The sequence below is a fragment of the Sorex araneus genome, chromosome 2 (genome assembly GCF_027595985.1).
Source record: "Sorex araneus isolate mSorAra2 chromosome 2, mSorAra2.pri, whole genome shotgun sequence".
In the NCBI taxonomy this organism is placed as follows: Eukaryota; Metazoa; Chordata; class Mammalia; order Eulipotyphla; family Soricidae; genus Sorex; species Sorex araneus.
Window position 1 is genome coordinate 96,489,767 of NC_073303.1, and position 23,312 is coordinate 96,513,078.

Here is a 23,312-nt window from a genome sequence, read left to right on the forward strand (position 1 = left end):
GTGTATTTGTAGCTTATAGAGTGAAGATGCAAATAAGAATAAGGTGGCTGGGGGGCTGGAGAGATAGCACAGCGGGTAGGGCGTTTGCCTTTCACGCGGCTGACCCGGGTTCAAATCCCAGCATCCCATATGGTCCCCTGAGCACCGCCAGGGGTAATTCCTGAGTGCAGAGCCAGGAGTGACCCCTGTGCATTGCCAGGTGTGACCCAAAAAGCAAAAAAAAAAAAAAGAATAAGGTGGCAAAGTCAGTAAATCAGGGATAATCAGCATTAACTTAAAAATTATTTATTTAAGAATTGGACCAATAAAAAGGTCAGATAGCAAGAGATCCTAGAGAAATAAGGCTTTTCAGGAAGAGGACCAAAATATATTTAGAGTGTTCTAGAACAGGAAAACTTGTTTGTCCTAATATATTTTTCCACATTAGCCATTTATGTCAAACACATGAAGTTAAGTTTACACAAGTTAAATGGTATGACTTCACCTTACATTTTTTAAGCTGAAATGAAAATTAATATTTTATTGCATATTCCTAATCCACACAAAAGCTGAGAATTACATGAAGTAAATTAACCAACAAGAGAGTATCTGATTGATCTTCATAAATACTTTTATGAAGAAATTTGTGATTAATTGCTTTAATCTAAGATCTAACTCTTTCTCAATAATTTATGGATTCTGTCCACATTTCCATTTTAAATTTCTCAACATTTAAAATGGAAAAGGTTAAAATGCGGGGGGTCTTCCCTCTTTTCTTCTTTGAAAGTTTGGTGGGGATCTCTGATGTCAGATAAACTCTCCTTCCAATTCTGTGTGATGAAGCAATGCATGTGTTGAATGGTAAAACCGTAGACTGAATTTATCTGGCATGCTTTGCGAACAACTATCCTTAAATCTTAGCTCAGCTTTAGTAATTTTTCCCCAAAACTATATACCCACAAAACTACAGTGTCTAATTTCACTCTTTACTTCTCTCTATTCCTGAATTGGTATGCATGGTGCCATTAGAAATTATATAAAATAATAATCATAAACTTCCTGGAGCTGTTGCATGAGTGGCTGACAGTGCTTCCTCTCCTTGTAGTTGAGGCATGCATGCTGGTTCTTGAAAGAAAAGGAAATGCATGCCTGGCCCTGAAATCTCAGTAACTTACATAAATTTTTTTCTCTTCTTTTATTTATGTTTTCCTTTTGAATTTGATCTCTCCACTTGAAAAGCTCTTTCCACTTAATCTAATTGTGGAAATTGGGTGATTTCTAATTAATCTAATCTTAGGTGTACCTAACAACCAGGAGCTAAGAAGTAAAAGGTGGAGGTGCTTCCTTTTACTTCACGATTGATTTGGTAAACTATTATAATGCTATCTGATACAGTCATTGAATAGCAATATAAAATGTGTCGTTATTAGTTAGCAATTGTTATTCTTATTTAGCCATTGTTTGTGTTCCTTATAATGCCTAAAATATTTACTTGGATACAATCCATCTGTGCCATCATCAACATGAATAATCTGAATTCATCTTTACATCTTCAGATGTAGGAGCCAATGAATATGTGGATATTCATAAGTAACCCAGCAATAATAAAATCACTTTGGAAATTATGAAGTCAGTTAAAATGGTCACAAGTGACCAGAGTTTGCTTTGATACTTAACTATAGAAGTCAGGTAACCACACATGCAACTCAAGACATCATGTGTGCCTGAAAAAGATCAAAACTGACCAGGCAGAGCCTGTGCTCAAGCTCTGGAAGACTGTCAGTTCTCTGTAAAGCAAAGAACCATCCAGGTGTGTGTTAGACACAGACAAAATATGCTAATGCTTCACTGAGGCATATTAAGATTAATTGGCCAGATGTTTTGGCTTCTACTGATTCATAATGTGTGTTCAAAAGTATTTTTAATGACATCTGTATGCCATGCCATAATTCGTGCTTTATTAACAGCAGATGTTCAGGTGGTTATATTCTCATTTTTTCACTCATCCAATAAAGATTTATTTAGCATCAATTACATGCAAGCTATTGCTAGTAATATATAGGACAGGCAGAGGAAAGAATCCCTTTAGAGGTAAGGTCAGCCAGGAGGCTATATGCTTCATGAGGGCAGAAATTATATCTGACCAATCATTGCATAGATTGCAAATAGAGTGATAAATGGAAAAGAGCATGGTTTGATTATTTCTTGCTGAATAAATTAATGAAATAATACATGTGGATAGAAGTGAGTGGGATCACTCGAGTTTCTTGTTTGTTATTGTATGAGTGACTGGGTACTTCGTCAGTATTCCCACCAAAAGTAATTTCAGTGGACTGAAAGTAGACTGGATATGAAAGATGGATATACAAGTCTAGGAATTCATTTGGGAACATATTTAGCTCAAGGTACCTAAATATTAAACTCAAGGTACCAAAAGAGATATAAGGAAAGATAATTAGATGACTGTTGAACACATACTTCTCAGACTCAAGCACAGAATCGTGAAAAGGGGATATGAATCTGATCATCATCAAATTTAAAGGTTACTTGAAGTTATGGGAGTGCAAGAGGTCTCTTTAAGGGGTATATAAAATTTTAAATAAGAGTGCATGTGAAATACCATGGTGCAGGCGGGATACTCTTGGTAGCTTGCCAGGTTGTCCGAGAGGTATGTATATATATATATATATATATATATATATATATATATATATATATATATATCTGTTACTGTATTTGGATATGAATACGCCACGGGGAGCTTACCAGGCTGTCCCCAGTGGGCAACAGATTCTCGGTAATTTGTCAGGATCTCCAAGAGGGAGAAGTAGGCTATTAGATATTGCGCTACCTCACCACGGTCGTGTGCTTCCAAGAACTTAGTTTTATAGTCTCTGGATGTTGGCCGTTGATGGGATTACACAGTGCGAGGGGCAGTTTGTGGGTGTGACTGCCTAGCTAATGAAAACTGGGGGATCTGGGTGGAAGAGGCCCAGTCCCGATCTGAGCAGCCTTGGAGATCTCGGCCCGGGTTCCACACACCTAGGTTCCTCCGCCAGCTCCCCAATGCATGAGGCTTGTCCAAACGTGTGGAGAGTGGCCCTGAGCACGGCCATGGCTGGGTTCCAGAGGTCCTGGGACAGGACCTGGCAGAGCCTGGCAAGCTACCGTGGCGTATTCTATATGCCAAAAACAGTAACGATAGGTCTCATTCCCCTGACCCTGTAAGAGCCTCCAATTGTTGGAAAAGACGAGTAAGGAAAGACTGCTAAAATCTAGGGCTGAGTGTAATAGAGATGTTACTTGTGTCCGCTCGAGTAAATTGACGAACAACAGGATGACAGTGATACAGTGATGAAATACCATAAAAGAGAACTAGATTGATGGGTAAACAATCACTGTATGAGTAAAATGCAAACACAAAACTTCATAAGTTTGTAACTGTACATCACAGTGATTCTCTAATAAAAAATAATAATAAAATGGAAAAAAAAGAGAGAACTGGATGGTTGGGGCTGGAGCGATAGCACAGCGAGTAGGGCATTTACCTTGCACGCAGCCGACCCGGGTTCAATTCCCAGCATCCCATGTGGTCCCTTGAGCACCGCCAGGAGTAACTCCTGAGTGCATGAGCCAGGAGTAACCCCTGTGCATCACCAGGTGTGGCCCAAAAAGCTAAAAAAAAAAAAGGAGAGAACTAGATGGGAGCTGAGAGTAAAAGATCTCATGACAAAGATAAAGAGAAGGTAGTTGACAAGGACAAGAGAATCTAAGAATTTCTTGCTTTGGAATTGTAAAGAAAAGAGCACTTGAGAAGGAGAAAATGATCAACAACAATGAGAGTAACCAAGAGATTCAGTAAGATGAGAACTAAGAACTGCTGCTTGAAATTGAATAAAGAATATCATTGACAATAAGACGATTGGATGAGATGGTAAAATCGTAAGTTAGATGGTCACCATTGATATGGAAGAACTCTGCTTCCAAGAAGGATCTTATCTTCTTCCTGTCCCCTCTCCTGGACCTTTTTCAGGAATCTTCTATTGATCCTTTAAAGGATCAATAGAAATCACTAAGAATTATCTTAGCCCCAATATTTGAGTCCCTGTTTATGGTTAAGGTATTTGGGTTTTAATTCTGTGTACCTTATTTTTCCTATATCTGTATCCTTTGGGCTACAATTGCTGGTTTGATGCCTTCTGAATTTAGGTATACAACTTGAAGACCCTGGGTACTCCTGCTCTGTAGCCCTGACTCCTGATGTGCAGGTAAAGTGCCCACCTTATTTCAAGTCTCAGCTCCTTGAACACTGACTATGCTCTAATCTCCATGGGAGGAGAGTAATAAAACTAAAGGGCAAAAAGTTTGTGACTGTAAGTTGTCTATTTAAATTTAAACCCCTAAAGTAGATGTAGTTAGTTTAAATAGACAAGAAGTGAAAATGTTACATTTGTAGGAAGATATCCTGAAATTTTAAGAATATGTTATAGAATGAATGATCAACACTAACACTGAATCTCTCATTTTAAAAAAGCAACATTCAGGATAAAAAAAAAAGAACATAAAAGTTTAATATATTAAAAACTGCCTTTCTTTCTTTTTTAAATAAAGTCCTTGGGTTTTTGTTTTGGGGGCCACACACAGAGGAGTGCTCAGGGATTACTCCAGGCTCTGTATTCAGGGATCTCTCCTAGATGGTCTCCAGAGACATCTTGGATGCCAGGGATAAAATACTGATTGCGAAACAAGTGCTCTGCCCTCTGTAGTATCTCTTCAGCCCCTACATTTCACCCTTTTGATGCATGATGCTACTAAAATCTATTTTCAGTGTTAAGTGTTTGCCCATTCAGTTATTTCATTGGCATTCATGTTTATTAGTTTATATTTTGTCTGGGGCCATATTTTTCTGTGCTCAGGGCTTACTTATAGCTCTGCACTCAGGGATCACTCCTTACAGTACTCTAGGGACAATATGTGGTGCCCAGGATCAAACCCAGGTCAACTGTGTGCAAAGTCAGCACTTTACCTGCTATATTATCTTTCCAACTCCATTCAGTATTTTTGACTTTGAAGATCCAGTTATGAGAAGACAAGTGCGGTACCTATATCCACTTTACATTTTAAGGGAATGGGAAACTCACATAATTAAACCAAATGTAAATTATGTGATGGAGGTAGTGAGAGTGAATAAGGAGGGGTGGAAAGAGGAAAAGAGCAAGAGAGTGAAAGAAAGAGAGATCACTAGGAGATCCATAGAATTACAGAAAATAGGATTATCAGTGGCCTATGAAGACTATATTTGAATACTGAAATGACCCTAATGCAAAAAGACCAGGGGCATAGCAAAGGAGACAGAGAAAACAGCTAGTGCAAAGTTTCTCAGAAATAGAAAAATAAAATTGTAGTATTGAGAAGTGAAATGGCCCATGAGACTAGAGCATTGTGAGCAGAGAAGGAAAGGAGATGAAAGAGTAGTTCAAACTGGAATTTGGGGGCTATTTTTGTAAGGTTTAAAAAAGGCTTAAAGCAGGGCATTGACATGATATGACATAGAATTTTAAGGGATCACCTTGGTTGCCTTTGGAGAATGGGTTGTAGGAACTAAAAATGGATTGATCAAACAAACTGCCTCTTAGACTTATGACTTACAAGAGGGCACCAAATGGTGAGGACTTATGTTGCTATAAAACATGTTCTTTGAGGATATAGATCATTTTAATTTGATTTTTATGACAAATGCTATGACAAGAAATATGGAGATACCAGTCCAGAGAAAAATTCCTATTGTAGAGGCTGGACTACGTCTCTTGTCTATTGTGAAATCGTTACCATCATTCTATCCCTCCCTTTCACATATATCACATTGTCTTATCCAGACATTTTTCTATTATCCTCCAGGACATTAATAAAAATCACCTGGAGAAAAAAGTATATTACCTTTTGTACTAGTATTGTGCATATTTGTATTATTTGTCATTTCCACATGACATTGACTTTAATAATGAGTATGGAAAATATAGTTATAATGTCCATGTTCTATAAAACAAAATAGGAAAAAAATGTGCTTCATTGCCTGGAATACAAGAAATATCTCCAGCATCACTTACACTGACAGAAGCACAGAGGATAGAAATGTCCACTAATGTGGACATTTTTCACGTTCTTTCTATTTAATTCTCACACCAACCTTGCTTCATAAGTAAAATGTTGAGATTAAAAGATAAGGAAATGGGGAAGGAGTCCAGCTGACCAGACAGGATAGCAGAACATAAAGACTATATTCAGCTTACTGTATCTTTATCCAGCCCAACTAGATAATAGATTGTGTTTTCTGTGACCATTGAAAGTAAAAGTGATTGATTAAGATTTCTCATCTGGGGCAGGCTGAAGTGATAGCACAGCAGGTAGGGCATTTGCCTTGGATATGGCCGACCCAGATACGATTCCCAGCACCTCATATGGTCCCCTGAGCACCGTCAGGAGTAATTCCTGAGTGCAAAGTCAAGAGTAACCCCTGAGCATCACCAGATGTGACCCAAAAACCAAAAGAAAAAAAAAGAATTCTCCTCTGATCACCTTCTTAACCTAAACCCTCAAATCCTCATCATTAACTTGATGCCATGACCCTCGGCTTCCCATAGTAAACTAACGAGTTCTCTAGGCTATGAGTCCTGTCATCGTGGGGTGAATCTCTGCAGGACCCCCAATATTCTCAATGGAGATTGGGAATAGCATGAATGGAACTGAGTTATAGCCCTGCTTTTACCATGTGCCTCTGCAAAGCATAGGCCAACCACTTCTGCCCTCAAAGTGTTAATGGCAGAACTGAACTAGATGATCTAACACTTTCAGCTTTGAATTTACCAGTTTAACTTCTTAACATCAGTTGCTTGCTGGTAGTCTGTCACTATACTTGTGAGTTTCCTGCATGTCAGAGCTCTATCCTCTATATACAGCAAAGAATACAAATAATTGATTCACAATGGAGATATCCTTTATTTAAAGTTACTCTAGCATATCATGGCACTTTCTCAAAATTATTAAACTGTTGATAATTATTAAACAATCTTAAAACTTAAAACTTCAGGAACAATAGTTTAAAAGTTGTTTTTAAAATATTTTGGATAAAATCTCATCCAAATAGAGAATTCAATTTATGCTTTCAGCTTTCTATAAAACTGGGTTTTGATGGAGATTGATATCTTAACATCATTAAAAGTATCACATTTTGTCGTTTTTCAGGGTCCCATTTTCAGCATGACAATTGTGTTTTCCTATTGATAAATATTGGTCCCTGATTTATTATTTCTTATGTGTTTTTTTAAATCCTAACAAAAAGATGTGAAGGGCTCATCGATTTGCTCGAGCGGGCACCAGTAACATCTCCATTGTGAGACTTGTTGTTACTGATTTTGGCATATAGAATACACCACAGGTAGGTTGCCAGGCTCTGCTGTTCGGGCAAGATTTTCTCTGTAGCTTTCCGGGCTCTCTGAGAAGGGTGGAGGAATCCAACTCGGGTCAGCAGCGTGCAAGGCAAATGCCCTACCCACTGTGCTATCACTCCAGCCCATAAGTTGTGATTTTTAAAAAGCAAGTAGAAAGAGAACTGTATGTGAATTAAGTGTCACATGTTTTTGGTATACATTAAAATGCTTACAAGGAATCCAAATAAAATTAAAATTCATTTACTTCTATCATTCAACCTGAACAATTTAGTCTCCCCAAGATGTTTAGTTATTTCTTCACTTATCCAATCATTCACTTACCAATTACTAGTCACTATGATAGTTGTTGGAGACAGAGAAATGAAGAGGATTCAAGCTGACAAGAAGCCTAAAGTCCGGTGGTATTTTTAGCAGGTCAACAGTTCAGAGTGAGTATTGCTGTCACTGTTGTAGGAGAGCATAGTGGAGAATGGAAAATTGATTCAAGGTAATCAGAGAAAACCTTAGTAAATAGCTATAGGATTCTTCAGACAAGCATAAAGGAGTCCAACAATAAGGAACCAAGATCCCGGGGAGAAAGGAGTAGCACGTCCCTCATTTCAACGTGTCTACAGCTCACAACATATGCTTATTTCCCCATAGAGAATTCTGGCCTGAAAATTTTATCCCACACAAATGCCTGGAATAGGGGATGTTATTGATCATAAGGAAGAAAGTGTACAGAGTTTATGGCTTCTCTGATAAGCTGCCAAACATCTTCTTCTCCATATTTAATCAAAATATGTCAGAAACCACAAATTTTTCTTCATAGGTAATCTGTTGCTAATCATTTTAACATCAGATTAAGTTTGATATTCATTGGATGGGATCTCTGTAGGCTTTGGTGGCTATGACATTTCCCTGAAATAAAGTTCCGATAATTTGACTCTTTCCGATAACATAACTCTTTCGTACACCAAAACTCCCCAGGCTGTATTTAGCCCTGACTCTAAAGATAACCGCTGAGTTCAGCCAGGGACTCATTATAGGAGTCTGTTTTTTCACTCTTTTCAAAAAGACAAGTGGATCCGAAGGCTTCCAGGGAGTATTGATTGGATTAAGTAGGCAATTTGATCCATTAGCTTTGACTAATATCAAACTTTCTCTGAAGTTCCAAGGGCAGACTAAGATAGATAAAAGTAGAGATGAATGTGTGGCTCACATAGAATTACTCCTCTGAAAATGTGTGTCTAAGTTCCCAAGTGAATGGCGTGAATCTTGCCACTACTGCATAGCTGAAAATTTTCTAAACAAAGTAGTGGAATATTTTTTCTCCAAGGATTAACTGGTTGTTTGGGGAGTTAATCAAATTATGGCCTGAGGAACTGGAACCAAAATGAATACATGATCTTATAAACATTGTGATGATAAATGTATGGTGTTTTAAATATGTTAGGATAGGAAACAAAAGAACAACAATCTAATTTTTTTTCTGATGTGGATAAACTCAATTTGAAAACAAAAAAGGGATTTAAGTAGATGCCATTTCATGCTTGGCTATTTAAGATTAAGCTTGATGCCATTTTACCAATAATGAGATTGAGTATCTCTAAGGGCTGGAGAGATAGCACATGACTCATGCATGACACATACTTTGGATGTGCTGGATCCCAGCTCATCCTTCACCACAGGTCCCCTGAACAATACTGTGTGTGGCCCTCATGACCCCCAAGCACTGGTGGGGTGACCCTGGTGGTACCAAGCAACTCAGGACAGGATGAAGCTGAACTGCATCTTTGTGTCCTAAATGAACCATCTGACTGTTTGGCCAAATAGTGCCAGGAACAAATTCTGTACCCTGAAGGCTTGAAGGCTAATGAAAAAATACTTCATTGAACTTCATCAGCGTTGTCCCATATTTTCTCCACCAAGAAGACCTTTTATAATTGAACCTGATACAGTTGCTCTGTTTTGCTTTCCATTTTTCTTTCCAAGCAATATTGTATTTAGTGTGAATGCAACTGTATTCTCATTTATCTAAAGTGAGTTGGCACATATGTCCTGACCCACGATTGCAATGCTCTGCACAGGAAGCAAGTCTTATGAATCCAACGTGAAGGAGTGTTATTACTCTGAGGTCATCTAATTCCAGCCCAGAGAAAAGACACTTGACATTTTTGTTGGCCTTATAACCACAGCTTGGCTATTTGTGTCTGTGCTTATATTTTGCTTCACCTAGGTTCGGAAAAGAACTTATAGTGGTAACTCCATGGGTCTTAATGGAATATTTTAAATACTCTCTCATCTCAAACTTCACCATACTGTTATCACAAATTCCTGATTAGGAACCACTGAATCTGTGTCTTTCCCATGCAATAAGAACTTTATATTGTCTTTAGTTCTGCAAAGAATTTCTTCACATCAGGGGACGATAGAGATTTGTAGATGTCATGGTTAGCCATTGTCCTCCAGGAGTTCATGCTCCTAAATGATAAACTCAGACAGAAAAATATGGGGATAATGACAGCCGAGAAAAGCTAAATTAATCAAACAATTTCTGCAAGAAAGAGTGTGGTTCACAAAAAATTCAGACTGACAGATTTTAAATACTAAACTTAAGTGTCTTATCACCACTACAAAACGTAATACTAATTTTATATTTTGAAATGAAAAGTTACTTTAAAACTTAATGTGCATTGAAAGTTTAGATTATTCTTATGCTTAGTTTTCTCCAAATTTTCATTAAGAATATACACGTTTTCATTTTCCCTTGAAAATACATTGGCATATCTGGAAAGAATGCCTCTTTGCCTCTTTGACACATCAAGAACACTGAATAGCTTAGCTCCTGATATATGTTTATTTATTCATTTTCTGAACAAACACCATCCAGATAACCAGCCCAACTTCATTAAGGTGATGAGTAGAGAACACCTCTTCAGTCACAGTGATATTTCAGTCCTGTCATTTATGTGCAACTATTACTTTGATTCACACTATTCTCTGCCCGTAGAATCATTGATACGTCAACTTCTTTCTCTGAGCTCATGTATCACATACAGAGTAGCCTCTGTTCCTAGGCTTGTCCCATCCCTGTGATTCACTGTATCTTTAATCCTGAGTTGGGGTCAGTGCTAGTGTTTGTATATCTAGTCCAAACATTACTCTGGATATGCTATTTTAAAAGCTAAATATTCAGTTGGCATCTGCCCCAAATATTTTGACTTCAAAGTGACCATATTTTACTGGATCTGTCAAATTCTGTTTCAGCCAATTCCACAGAAGCTTAACTCTTTTTGATTAAAAATATCCTAAGTGTGATATGACTGGAATCACATTCTTATTCTGAGATTACTATCTTTGTGATGGCCTCAAATGATTATATCACAGAAAAATATAATAAGCTAGCTAATGAAGGATGTGTTGAATAGAACCAGACAAAAATCAATCAGACACTATTTCACTATTTACCCAGCATTGAAGTGTTTGGACCAGGTCTTGGGAATAAACCTCGAGTCCTGGAGATTGACTCTTTGGGTTCTGAATCTCATCATCCTTAGAGTTCTGCTCAGCTAACTAGAATTTTGGTTGACCTGAAAGTTCACAGCTGACCAGTTGTTCATAGCTTATCCAGAAAGAACTCAACAAACTAGTATATCTCCAAAATCATGAGTCACCAGTAGCATGAATTGACACAAGAAGCAAGTTATTTCATGTTACAGCAAAGACATCTGAAAGATAGTCCACAAATTTTTAACTTAAACCACAAAATGAATAAGTGGTCTTAATGGTCAAAGGGTTAAGAGTGAACTTGTTGCATTCAAACTAGCTAATGTTTACTGTGGGATCTTCCAAAAATAAGAATTTCTCCCCTTTCTTTATTTTAATCTCATAATCATCTGCATATTGAAATTTCAGGACACAAAGTGGTAATGACCAATCCAAGGATTTCTGCACATTTTATATTAAACATCACAATCTGACAATATTTGGAAATTTTCAGTTCAGCTCCAAAGTGGGGTGCAATGACTGCCCAAATCTGAACCCCAGACTGACATTGTTTGCCTGTGATTGGAGATTTGGACACCAGACTGCTAAAATCCTACAACCATCTGGCCTGAGGCTTCAGCAAACAGAGCAGACATTCTGACCCTTGGGATTTCCTTTCTTGGAACAGAAGCTCTGAGTTTGGAATCAAAACTGTTTAAATCTCTTCCCATGCTCTCCCATAGACCTCCTTCCACAGAAACTTCTAATTAATCATTTCTTTATTTGGAAAACAGGTAATGACATCAAAAATATTTTAATTAAGTGGAAAAATTAAAAATTCACCTGGCAAATAATTTGAATGCCATTTTGTTTTCTTTCAGTGCAGAAAGGAAATAAAACAATTTTGCTGAACATATCTCATAGCTCTTCATGGAGGAAATATATTACATTATTAATAGAAAATTCAGGAATTCTCCGTATATTTATTTTCCGAAATCATTCCCATCTCAGTATTTACCCGTAACATTTGCCACTTGCACCTTTTTACCAGAAAAGTGTGCCACACTTTTAAGAACATATCTACTTCCCTTCTTGATTTGAAGGGGAAAGTGCACCATTTCAAACCTCAAGAAGCAATCTCCTTGAAACCTTGAATATAAATCATTGTAGACATCAAAGTTGTTCAAGTGAGCTTTCTTTTTAAAAAAGAATACTGCAGAAATAATAACTTTTATAAAAGAGTAGGAGCCTTCTCTTCTAGGATTGTTTTGCAGTTTTAACACACAGAAAAAGGAAAAATACTAATGAGCATCTGAGTTCTCTTCTCTAGACTTCATGTTTGTTGCTCATAATTGTGTGATCACCAAGCGATTAGGAATTCCTCGACTCTCGACTCCTTTGCCGCCCGCATTTGGTGGTCTTGAGCTGCTTCCCCATCTGGGTCAGCTAATGCCATGGGTAGACGAAGGAGGAAATGAGGGCCAGGCTGGTTGATGATCAGTTGCTGTTTATTCCATTCTCCCCGTGCGCCTCTTCCAGTCTCACTAAGCTCCCCATTCCCATCTCCTCCTGTCTCCCACGCTTGTCTCTCTGTGCTCCCTCCGACTTATAGCCTTGGACTCTCTCTCACTTCTCCCAACCTCCCCCAGCACTGGGGGTAGTTACCCTACCCAGGTTGGGTAGCAGAGTCAACATATTATTGCACTCATTTGTGGAATATAAAGTAACTGAATAGGAGACTAACACCCAAGAATAGTAGAGATAAGTACCAAGAGGAGTACTCCACAGTTTGGAAGCTGACCTCACATGCTAGGTGAAGAAGCAGCTCTGATAGAGAAGGGATCACCAAGCAAAGGGTGCTAGGCGAGCCCACTAGGGATGGGAGATACAGGCTGAAAATAGACTACAGACAGAACATGATGCCTACTTAATACCTCTAGCAAACCACAACACCCAAAAAGAGAGAGCGAGAAAAATGGGAATACCCTGCCACAGAGGCAGGGTGGGGTGAAGGGAACAGGGTGGGGGTGGTGGGAGGGATGCTGGGACCATTGGTGGTGGAAAATGGGCGCTGGTGGAGGGATGGGTACTCATCATTGTATGACTGAAACGTAAGCATGAAAACATGTAAGTCTGTAACTTTGTCTCACAGTGATTCACTGATAAAAAAATAATTTTTTAAAAAAGCCCTTCCTGATCGCCTGCAGCCAGGGAATCACCTCAAGGGTGAAATGCCACTCGGGCTTTCTCCTTTCCTTGGTTCAATAACTTAATTAACATTTAATTATTATCTTAATTATACTTCTTAATGTTATTTTATTAATAATTTTATTAATTATTTTGTATGGACACAGTAAGAGATACATTAAGCTTGTAGGGTGGCTCTCTTGGGGGCTTCTCACTATAGATCCCAGACTACAGTGCTCAGGCTAGATTAGTCTTTCCTAACCCTAGCAGGGTCTTAATCCAGTTGCTACTCTTTGGATAATAAAAGAATTTGTCCATGACCATGCTCTTAACTTATCACTTGTATCACTTGTCATCCTGTTGATCTTTGATTTGCTCGAGCTGGCGCCAGTAACTTCTCCATTTGTCCCATGCTAGTGTAGCCCAATGGTATCTGCTCACTCCAGGAACAGGAAGAGCCTCAAAAACCCATTCATTCAGGGTTTTGATGAAGAAGTCTGACTATCTCATAGGTAGGCAGCCACGAGGTCTTTTATAGTTAAGTATTAGGGCTCTTTGCCTGGCCCGTTTCCATGATAGGGTAGCTCACAGCTTGCCCTGGGTCGATCCAGTCCCTCTCAGGACCCTGCTTTGGGAGTGCTAGGAATTAAGAGCCACTGAGGCTTAAGTCGAGAAAACAGATGCCCAGGAGTGAATATTATTCGGAGTCAATTAACTCCCAAGTGACAAAAACATAGCATTAATTGTCTTCCTGTGTCCATGTAAAACAGTCTGCTCTGATTTAACTATGCAAAGGACATAAAGAGAAGAGAAAAGTAATATTTACAAGTTAACAGTCTTTTTTTTTTTTTTTGCTTCTTGGGTCACATCCAGAAATGCACAGGGGTCCTCCTGGATCTGCACTCAGGAATTACCTCAGGGGACCAAATAGGATGCTGGGAATCAATCCTGGGTCAGTCGAGTGCAAGACAAACGCCCTACCCATTGTGCTATCACTCCAGCCTCAACAGAGTTTTATTAAGGAGATAAATGTGATTGACCAGTTGGAGAAGCAGAGCACAAAGAAAGAGGTTACAGATGAACACAGAGGAATGGGAGTGCCTTGGGAGCACTGTGAATGGGTGCAACCCGGTAAACCTAAGTTCCCTGTGCCAAGGCAGAAAGGACAAACCAATGTTATCCTACAATAATTTCTTCTCACATTTGCTCATTATTATAGGATAAAGGAGCAGCAATGTCACTGAATGGCATATCTCCTCTTTTTCCATAACTCAAATCCTACAGGTAACATATATAAATGGAGTTAAAGAGGCTCCAATTTAGGATAGAGGGATGTGTCATGGTAGTAATGGAAGGGTAGCCTTCAACTGGGTAATGATTGGGGAAGCAAGTGACTCTATATATGTCTGACTAAAGATTCCAATCTGAAGCTGAAAAGAAGCAGCATCTTGGGAAATGGTAGACCATCTCATCCCTCAGGTCAAGGACAAAGCAGACAGCATTGTGCAATATGTATAAATCATTTTACTTTTGGAGTTCTTGTGGGACATCAAAGCCATTATTCCATTGAATAGAATTTTTAAAACTAGAAAGTAGCCACAAGAAGAGAGAAAAAATATTCAGAGATCAGAAATATATCCATTCATAGAATTTGTGGGGAGAAAAACAAGAGATTTTTTAAAAAATTCTTGAGTTTCCTAAATACTATTTCATGAAACAAAAGTCTAGAAAATGCAGAGCTTGAAGTCTAATTTTTCTGAAGTTATTAGTGACTTAATACAACAATGTACACTTTGAGGTTGTAGTAGGAGTGAGTATATTAAAATTTTTCCATTCAATGAACAAGTTCTAAGTGAAAATAGCTTCCAAAGGAATGGCATAGCAACGGGCACAAAGAAATTAACAAAAGAGACAAAGTCCTCTAAATGAGAGTGGTAAGGGAAAATGGCAATAAACCAATAAGGGATCAATATTTCCTAAGTTTATTTAATCACAGAACCATTTTGTAAAGATTTGTCCGTTTATTCCTATGGGTCTTGGAATAGCTTTCTTGAAAACTAGTTTATTAGGAGGACCTAGTATTGAAGTAGAGTGCTGAGTTCCCCAGAAAGCCGATATTAAAACAAGGTAAGCTGACTACAATGTCTAAGGGATGCTTTGTTTTGAAGGTGTTTGGGGACTGAAATATGTGATCCATTGACGGAATGTTTTGATCTGACAAAGCCAGATGTGTGTTCAGTGCATACCTTCAATCTGAAACCTCACTAGGAGGAACTGATTTGCTAAAATAAACTGATTGAAGTCAACAGTCATCCATGAGGTGATATTACCCATAAGTAAAGTAAATGTCCAGTGTTTACATAGATGAAAGCTGATTCACAAAGAAGTCATATATAAAATGATGAGCTTAAGAGAATTCTTGATTTTCTCTAGTTCATTCAAATGAAGTTTATATAAAGATACCTGAAGTCCAGACGATAATTTTTGACTAGAATCCTCAAGAACATGTGTTCAGAAAATCAAATTGGAAGGAACTCTGGTTTTAATTTGGCATTGGTGTGTCTTAAACACTTTCTCTGTATAGAAACAATATTTGAAATGACTCAGAAGGGCATATATCCAGGTTAAAAAAAAAATCTCAGGGCTACCATGTGAAGAGGTTTAGATACTAAAGGTCAATTCACCTGCCAATTTTATCTGCTGGCATTACTGCTCCCATATGACTGCCCAAATACCTGAAAACACCAGTTGAAGTAAATAAAAATATATAGCTTTATTACTGCATATAAACATAAAATATATTTCAATATGTATTTAATGTTATATATATTTAATATATGGATTTAATTATATATAAATCTGTGTGCTATATTACATCTTTTGATAAGTTACATATATTTTAGAATATATATAATATTCATAAATTCTCATGACATTTCCAATTTCCTTCCATTTCATTCATTGTTTTATTCTCTAATGTCTCCAGTCAGTTCCTCCTTAAGTTGTGTATCTGAAAGAACAGACTTGACATCTTTAAGGTTAATTTTAGATTGTAATCATGTTTCAGAGCTTACTTCTTAATTAAACTCCTACCCTCACTCACATTGTTACTATGAGTGTTAGAAAGAAAAAAATCATACTATTTAAAATAACTTATCTCTGGATAACTCTAACTAGACAAATATGAAATGGTATCCATTTTCCTAGCACAACTCACAGATGGATCACTGTGAAGATATCGATGCATGGATCCTTAATGTAGGCAGCAATATCCTCTTGATGGGAATACATGGTAAAATCACAGTGGCCTTTACAAAGGAGATGGAAGAGTGTCCCAGACAATTTTAAATGGTTATTGCTCCAAAGTCCTTCATGCTTTGCAGTGGCACAGTCAAGCAGGAGTGTGTTCCCTCTTAATTCCAACCTTCCTGACTTCTTACGATGTTATTGGTCTTCATTGAGCAGATAGAACCTGAAGGTGTGGCTTTATATATAAGAGAAATTAAACAGCTGATATAATTGGTTTCTATAGTGGATGAGCCAAATTATCAGGAAAGGGTTGCTGAATACTAAGAGCACAATTTCAAGGAATAAGGGTAAAAATAAGGGTAAAAATTTAAATAACTAAAATAATTACTGAACCAAGAATGGGATTATTCATCTCAGCATCACAATCATTTTGAAGCAAGTGCTTCCTTCCATGCTCTTAAGTATAGCCTGGTGGCAATGCTGAAAAAGAGACATGCTTCCAAATGTGTCTCTCCTATAGAGAAACCACACAAAAAGCCAAGAGAATCTTTTTAGGTGCAGGATATCTCCATGAGGAAGCAGGGTTATTCATCTCTGCTTTACAAAAGTTGTCCAAGAAAAACAGTAACTATTCTTAATTTTCCAAACGCCCCCTTTATAGACCACTGTCAATCCCTGATCACATTTTCATGAATTTACACCCTAATTAAGAAAACTGAGGAGAAAGAAGAGAGTTAGTCATTAAAGTCCATTCTTTTGCCATAATGAATTTTGCTCTGAGTTTGTATCAATCTTATGGAAGGAGGGGGGAAGTACGGAAGTACTTAGATTGATAGACTAATGGTTATATTGGAGAGCTGTGGTTGAGGTCATTGTTGCTATGAAAATCAAAGATCTAAGAGTTACTTATGGCTTGAAGTTCTGGTAGAGTCAAAAAATGAACTTAATTTATAGAAGGAAACTGTAAGAAAATACAAATTTTAAATAGAGCTAGGAAGATTTAACCATGAATTACATAGAATTATCTTAAATGGTGAATTACACAGGTATCCACCTGTGTGGATTTGCACAGATATCCATATATCCTCATACCTGTGGAATTATACAAATATTGAAACCTCAGCTTCTAATAATACCTTTCAGGAGAGCACTTGACATTGCTATGTCAGAATGTATGCCCAGTGGAGGTAGCTTGAGCTTCTTTTATACTTCCATCTCCAAATAGAAAACTAAATATCATTTTCCAAACTGTGAAAAGAATGTCTGTCCAAGAAACCAGTGACAGAGCCTGAGCAAGTGGCAGTCCAACCTCCTTCGCCTTTAGAAATGCTGCCCTCTGACCATTTAATACCAGCAGCACAAATCCTCTGGCTTTGCATGGATCCTACTGCTTAATTTTCCAGAACACTGATCACTGCTTCCTTTTTTCCACTCCAGACTCTATCATCACTTCTCACGCTGCCCTATCTCCTCCTAACATCTATCTTTTTCTCTGTGGTAGCCTTCTTGATACTCAGAGATGAAATTAACTGCTTCAGTGCCCTAGGTGTATGTACTGGCTTTCTCATGTGACCACACACAGCTTCATCCTTTATCCTGAGTCTGGAGAAAAAGATTTTAGTACAACTCACCAGGAATAAAACCCTCTATAGATTTCTTAGAGATATTAAATATAGGTCACATCAGCTATCCCATGAAAATTAAAATGAACAATCTAACAATACCGTAAGAAAAATGCCTATGGAATCGACTAGAAGTCTCCTTGAGATCAAAGCCCCATTCTCTGGCTTTGACTCTAAAGTCAGAAGAACTGACACAGCCCCCGCGTCCCGTGCCCGCCCGTGGCAGCGGGACAGCTCGGAGCACCCCCTCCCCGCCGGGCAGGTCCCAGTCATTCGCCCACCGCGCCTGATCCCGCCCTCCCGTGTCCGACAGGTATATTGGCTCTTCCCCTTGGAGACCCTGTGCCACCTGGAAAAGCGCCCCCCGCGTCCCGTGCCCGCCCGCGGCAGCGGGACAGCTCGGAGCACCCCCTCCCCGCCGGGCAGGTCCCAGTCATTCGCCCACCGCGCCTGATCCCGCCCTCCCGTGTCCGACAGGTATATTGGCTCTTCCCCTTGGAGACCCTGTGCCACCTGGAAAAGCGCCCCCCGCGTCCCGTGCCCGCCCGCGGCAGCGGGACAGCTCGGAGCACCCCCTCCCCGCCGGGCAGGTCCCAGTCATTCGCCCACCGCGCCTGATCCCGCCCTCCCGTGTCCGACAGGTATATTGGCTCTTCCCCTTGGAGACCCTGTGCCACCTGGAAAAGCGCCCCCCGCGTCCCGTGCCCGCCCGCGGCAGCGGGACAGCTCGGAGCACCCCCTCCCCGCCGGGCAGGTCCCAGTCATTCGCCCACCGCGCCTGATCCCGCCCTCCCGTGTCCGACAGGTATATTGGCTCTTCCCCTTGGAGACCCTGTGCCACCTGGAAAAGCGCCCCCCGCGTCCCGTGCCCGCCCGCGGCAGCGGGACAGCTCGGAGCACCCCCTCCCCGCCGGGCAGGTCCCAGTCATTCGCCCACCGCGCCTGATCCCGCCCTCCCGTGTCCGACAGGTATATTGGCTCTTCCCCTTGGAGACCCTGTGCCACCTGGAAAAGCGCCCCCCGCGTCCCGTGCCCGCCCGCGGCAGCGGGACAGCTCGGAGCACCCCCTCCCCGCCGGGCAGGTCCCAGTCATTCGCCCACCGCGCCTGATCCCGCCCTCCCGTGTCCGACAGGTATATTGGCTCTTCCCCTTGGAGACCCTGTGCCACCTGGAAAAGCGCCCCCCGCGTCCCGTGCCCGCCCGCGGCAGCGGGACAGCTCGGAGCACCCCCTCCCCGCCGGGCAGGTCCCAGTCATTCGCCCACCGCGCCTGATCCCGCCCTCCCGTGAACAGGTTAGGGGCGTGTCCTGTCATTTGGGGGCGTGGCCTTAAAAGTGGGCGTGGCCTGTTTCCGGAGCGGCGGCCGCTAACGCGGCCGCAGATATTTTTCCTGCCATTCCACACATTGTCCTTTGGCTACAATTGATTGAACCCATTTCTCCGAAGAACTCCCGCATTATCTTAGTTACTATATGTTGATACTCAACTAACCTAGCCTATCCTAACTTCACAAAAACTGTCAATGAACACATCAACTTGCAAAGAAAAGTACTTTGTCAAAAGAGCATAACCAAAAATTTTTAGTCGAGGTTCCTCCCAAGTTAACGAGAGCTCCAGATAGTAAAGCCCATAACAACATGAAGAAACTGAGAAAATCCCCACCAGTAGGAGAGAGCCAAGAAAATATCTCACTAACCTCAGCAGCGACCTCCCAGAAATACACCCTCCTCTCAGATAGAGAATTCAGAGAGGAAATTGTGAGGATGATTCATGAACTCAACACAACTATGGAACGAACATCCAATAAATTAAGGGAGGATATGGATGCTGCGTTGGAACGCTCCACCAAGATAATCCAGGAAGAAATGAGAGCAGAAATTTCAAAGCTACGAACAGAAGTCACACAACTAAAAGAATCAGTAGATGAAATGAAAAACTCCGTAGGAGCCCTCAATAGTAGAATGACTACAGCCGAAGACAGAATCAGTGAGCTTGAAGATGAGCTGCACAAAGCATATAGACAACAGCAAATAATGGCAAAAGACCTCAAAATGGCTCTAGAGCGAGTTAGAGTCCTAGGGGACGACCTCAGGAGAAACAACATAAGAATCATGGGAGTGCCGGAACCACACGGAACCAATCCCAATGAAAAAAACACCATTAAAGACATCATTGCTAAAAAATTCCCAGAGCTAGAGAATGTGGACATCCAGATACAAGGAGTCCGAAGGGTGCCAGCTAAAAGGGACCCAAATAGAAAATCCCCAAGGCATATCATAGTCAGAATGATGGATGCCGTGGATAGAGACACAATACTGCAAGCAGCAAGATCAAAGAAGGAGATCATATACAAAGGTGCACCCCTTAGATTCACAGCAGACCTATCAGAAGAAACCCTCCAAGCCCGAAGACAATGGTGGGATATAGTGAAAAAACTTCATGAAATGAATGCCTCACCAAGAATACTCTACCCGGCTAAACTCTCAGTTAAACTTGAAGGAACCATACATTATTTCATGGACAAGCAACAGCTCAGGAACTTCATAGACTCAAGACCAAATTTAAAAGAAGGACTCAAAGGGCTACTATAAGACAAGGAAAAAGACCTATAAGAACAACAAACCCTACAGAAAAATGGCACAAAATCCAATGACAATAATCTCTCTTAATGTTAACGGGCTAAATGCACCAATCAAGAGGCATAGAGTGGCAAAATGGATTCGGAAACTAAACCCAACCTTCTGCTGCCTACAAGAAACACATCTGAATAGCCGGAACAAACACAGACTAAAAATCAAAGGATGGAAAACAATCCTGCAAGCAAACAGCCCCCTCAAAAAAAAAGCAGGGGTGGCCATACTAGTATCCGATAGCATTGATTTCAGGCTGAAAAAGATCAGAAGGGACAGCAAAGGTCATTTTATATTCATCAAGGGATATGTGCAACAGGAAGAAATCACACTCCTAAATGTATACGCACCTAATGAACGACCAGCGAAATACTTAAAAGAACTCCTAACAGAATTTAAGGAGGACATAACTAGCACCACGATAGTAGTTGGAGATTTCAACACTGCCTTATCACCTCTGGATAGATCGACAAGAACAACACTCAGCAAGGAAACGATGGCCCTGAAGGAAGAAATGGAGGAGACAGGGCTAATAGACCTATACAGGGCTATATACCCCCAAAAGAAAGAATACACATTCTTTTCCAGTGCACATGGAACATTTTCCAAAATAGACCATGTTCTGGGCCACAAGTTATTCCTTAATAGAATTGGAAAGATAGAAATTGTATCAACTATCTTTTCAGACCATGATGCACTGAAGATGGAAGTTAATCATGCACAGACTCGGAGAACCAAATCAAACACTTGGAAATTAAACAACTCACTATTGAACAATGAGTGGGTCACGGAGGAAATCAAGAAAGAAATTAAGAGATACCTCGAAACAAATGAGAATGAAGACACAAGCTACCAGAACCTATGGGACGCAGCTAAAGCTGTGTTAAGGGGAAAATTTATAGCTCTGCAAGCCTTCCTCAGAAAGGAAGAAAGGGCCTATATAGATAGTTTGACTTCGCAGCTCAAGATCTTAGAAGAGGACCAGCAAAAGGAACCCAAACCAGATCGAAGGAAAGAAATAATAAAACTTAGAGCAGAAATTAACGATATGGAAACCCGAAAAACAATCCATAAGATCAATGAAACAAAGAGCTGGTTCTTCGAGAAAATAAACAAGATTGATAAACCGCTAGCAAGACTCACAAAGAAAGAAAGAGAGAAAACCCTAATAAACCGAATCAGAAATGAAAAGGGGGACATCACAACAGAAACCAAGGAGATTCAAAGGATCATCAGAGACTACTTTGAAAGTCTGTATGCCACAAAACAAGAGAACCTAAAAGAAATGGATGAATTCCTTGACTCCTACAACCTCCCAAGACTGAGCCAAGAAGACGTGAAATACCTGAATAGGCCCATAAATATCAAGGAAATCGAAACGGTAATCAAAAGTCTCCCCAAAAACAAAAGCCCAGGTCCAGACGGATTCACTGGCGAATTCTTCCAAACATTCAAAGAAGACTTGTTGCCAGTTCTCCTTAAGCTTTTCCAGGAAATCGAAAAGACAGGAACCCTTCCAAACAGTTTCTATGAGGCACATATCTCCCTAATACCAAAAGCAAACAAAGACACCACTAACAAAGAAAACTATAGACCAATATCCTTGATGAATACCGATGCGAAGATTCTCAACAAAATACTAGCAAATAGAATCCAACAACTCATCAAAAAGATCATACACCATGACCAAGTGGGATTCATCCCAGGGATGCAAGGTTGGTTTAACATTCGGAAATCAATCAACATAATCCATCACATCAACAAAAGTAAAGATAAAAACCATATGATCATATCCATAGATGCAGAAAAAGCATTTGACAAGATCCAACACCCATTCATGATAAAAACTCTCACCAAAATGGGTTTTGGAGGAACTTTTCTCAAGATAGTCAAAGCCATCTACCATGAACCTATGGCGAGCATTATCATCAATGGAGAAAAACTAAGGGCTTTTCCTCTGAGATCGGGGACAAGACAAGGATGTCCACTCTCACCACTTCTCTTTAATATAGTACTGGAAGTATTAGCAATAGCCATCAGGCAAGAAAAAGATATTAAGGGGATTCAGATTGGAAAGGAAGAAATCAAGCTCTCACTATTCGCAGACGATATGATACTATACCTAGAGAAACCTAAAAGCTCTAGTAAGAAACTCTTAGAAACAATTGACCTATACAGTAAAGTCGCAGGCTATAAAATCAATACCCAAAAATCCATGGCCTTCCTATATGCAAACAATGAGACAGAGGAAAGGGACATGAAAAAAGCAATCCCATTCACAATTGTGCCCAAGAAAATCAAATACCTTGGAATCAGCTTAACTAAAGAAGTAAAGGACCTCTACAAAGAAAACTATAAAACGCTACTTCATGAAATAAAAGAGGACATGAGGAAATGGAAAAATATCCCCTGCTCATGGATAGGGAGAATCAACATTGTCAAAATGGCAATACTCCCCAAAGCATTATACAGATTTAACGCGATCCCTATGGGGATACCCATGGCATTCTTCAAAGAAGCGGAGCAAGCAATCCTGAAATTTATATGGAACAATAAACGCCCACGGATAGCTAAAACAATTCTTGGGAAAAAGATGATGGGAGGCATCACCCTTCCCAACCTTAAACTCTACTACAAAGCGGTAACAATTAAAACAGCATGGTACTGGAACAAAAGCAGAACTGCAGACCAATGGAACAGGGTGGAATATCCCCACACACAACCTCAA

At 39.9% G+C, this 23,312-nt stretch overlaps 1 protein-coding gene across 3 annotated transcripts in view; it reads left to right on the forward strand.

Moving 5' to 3' along the window:
* Positions 1 to 23,312, forward strand: part of ADCY8 (adenylate cyclase 8) — a 245,726-nt gene that overhangs the window by 129,547 nt on the left and 92,867 nt on the right. The window lies entirely within an intron of this gene.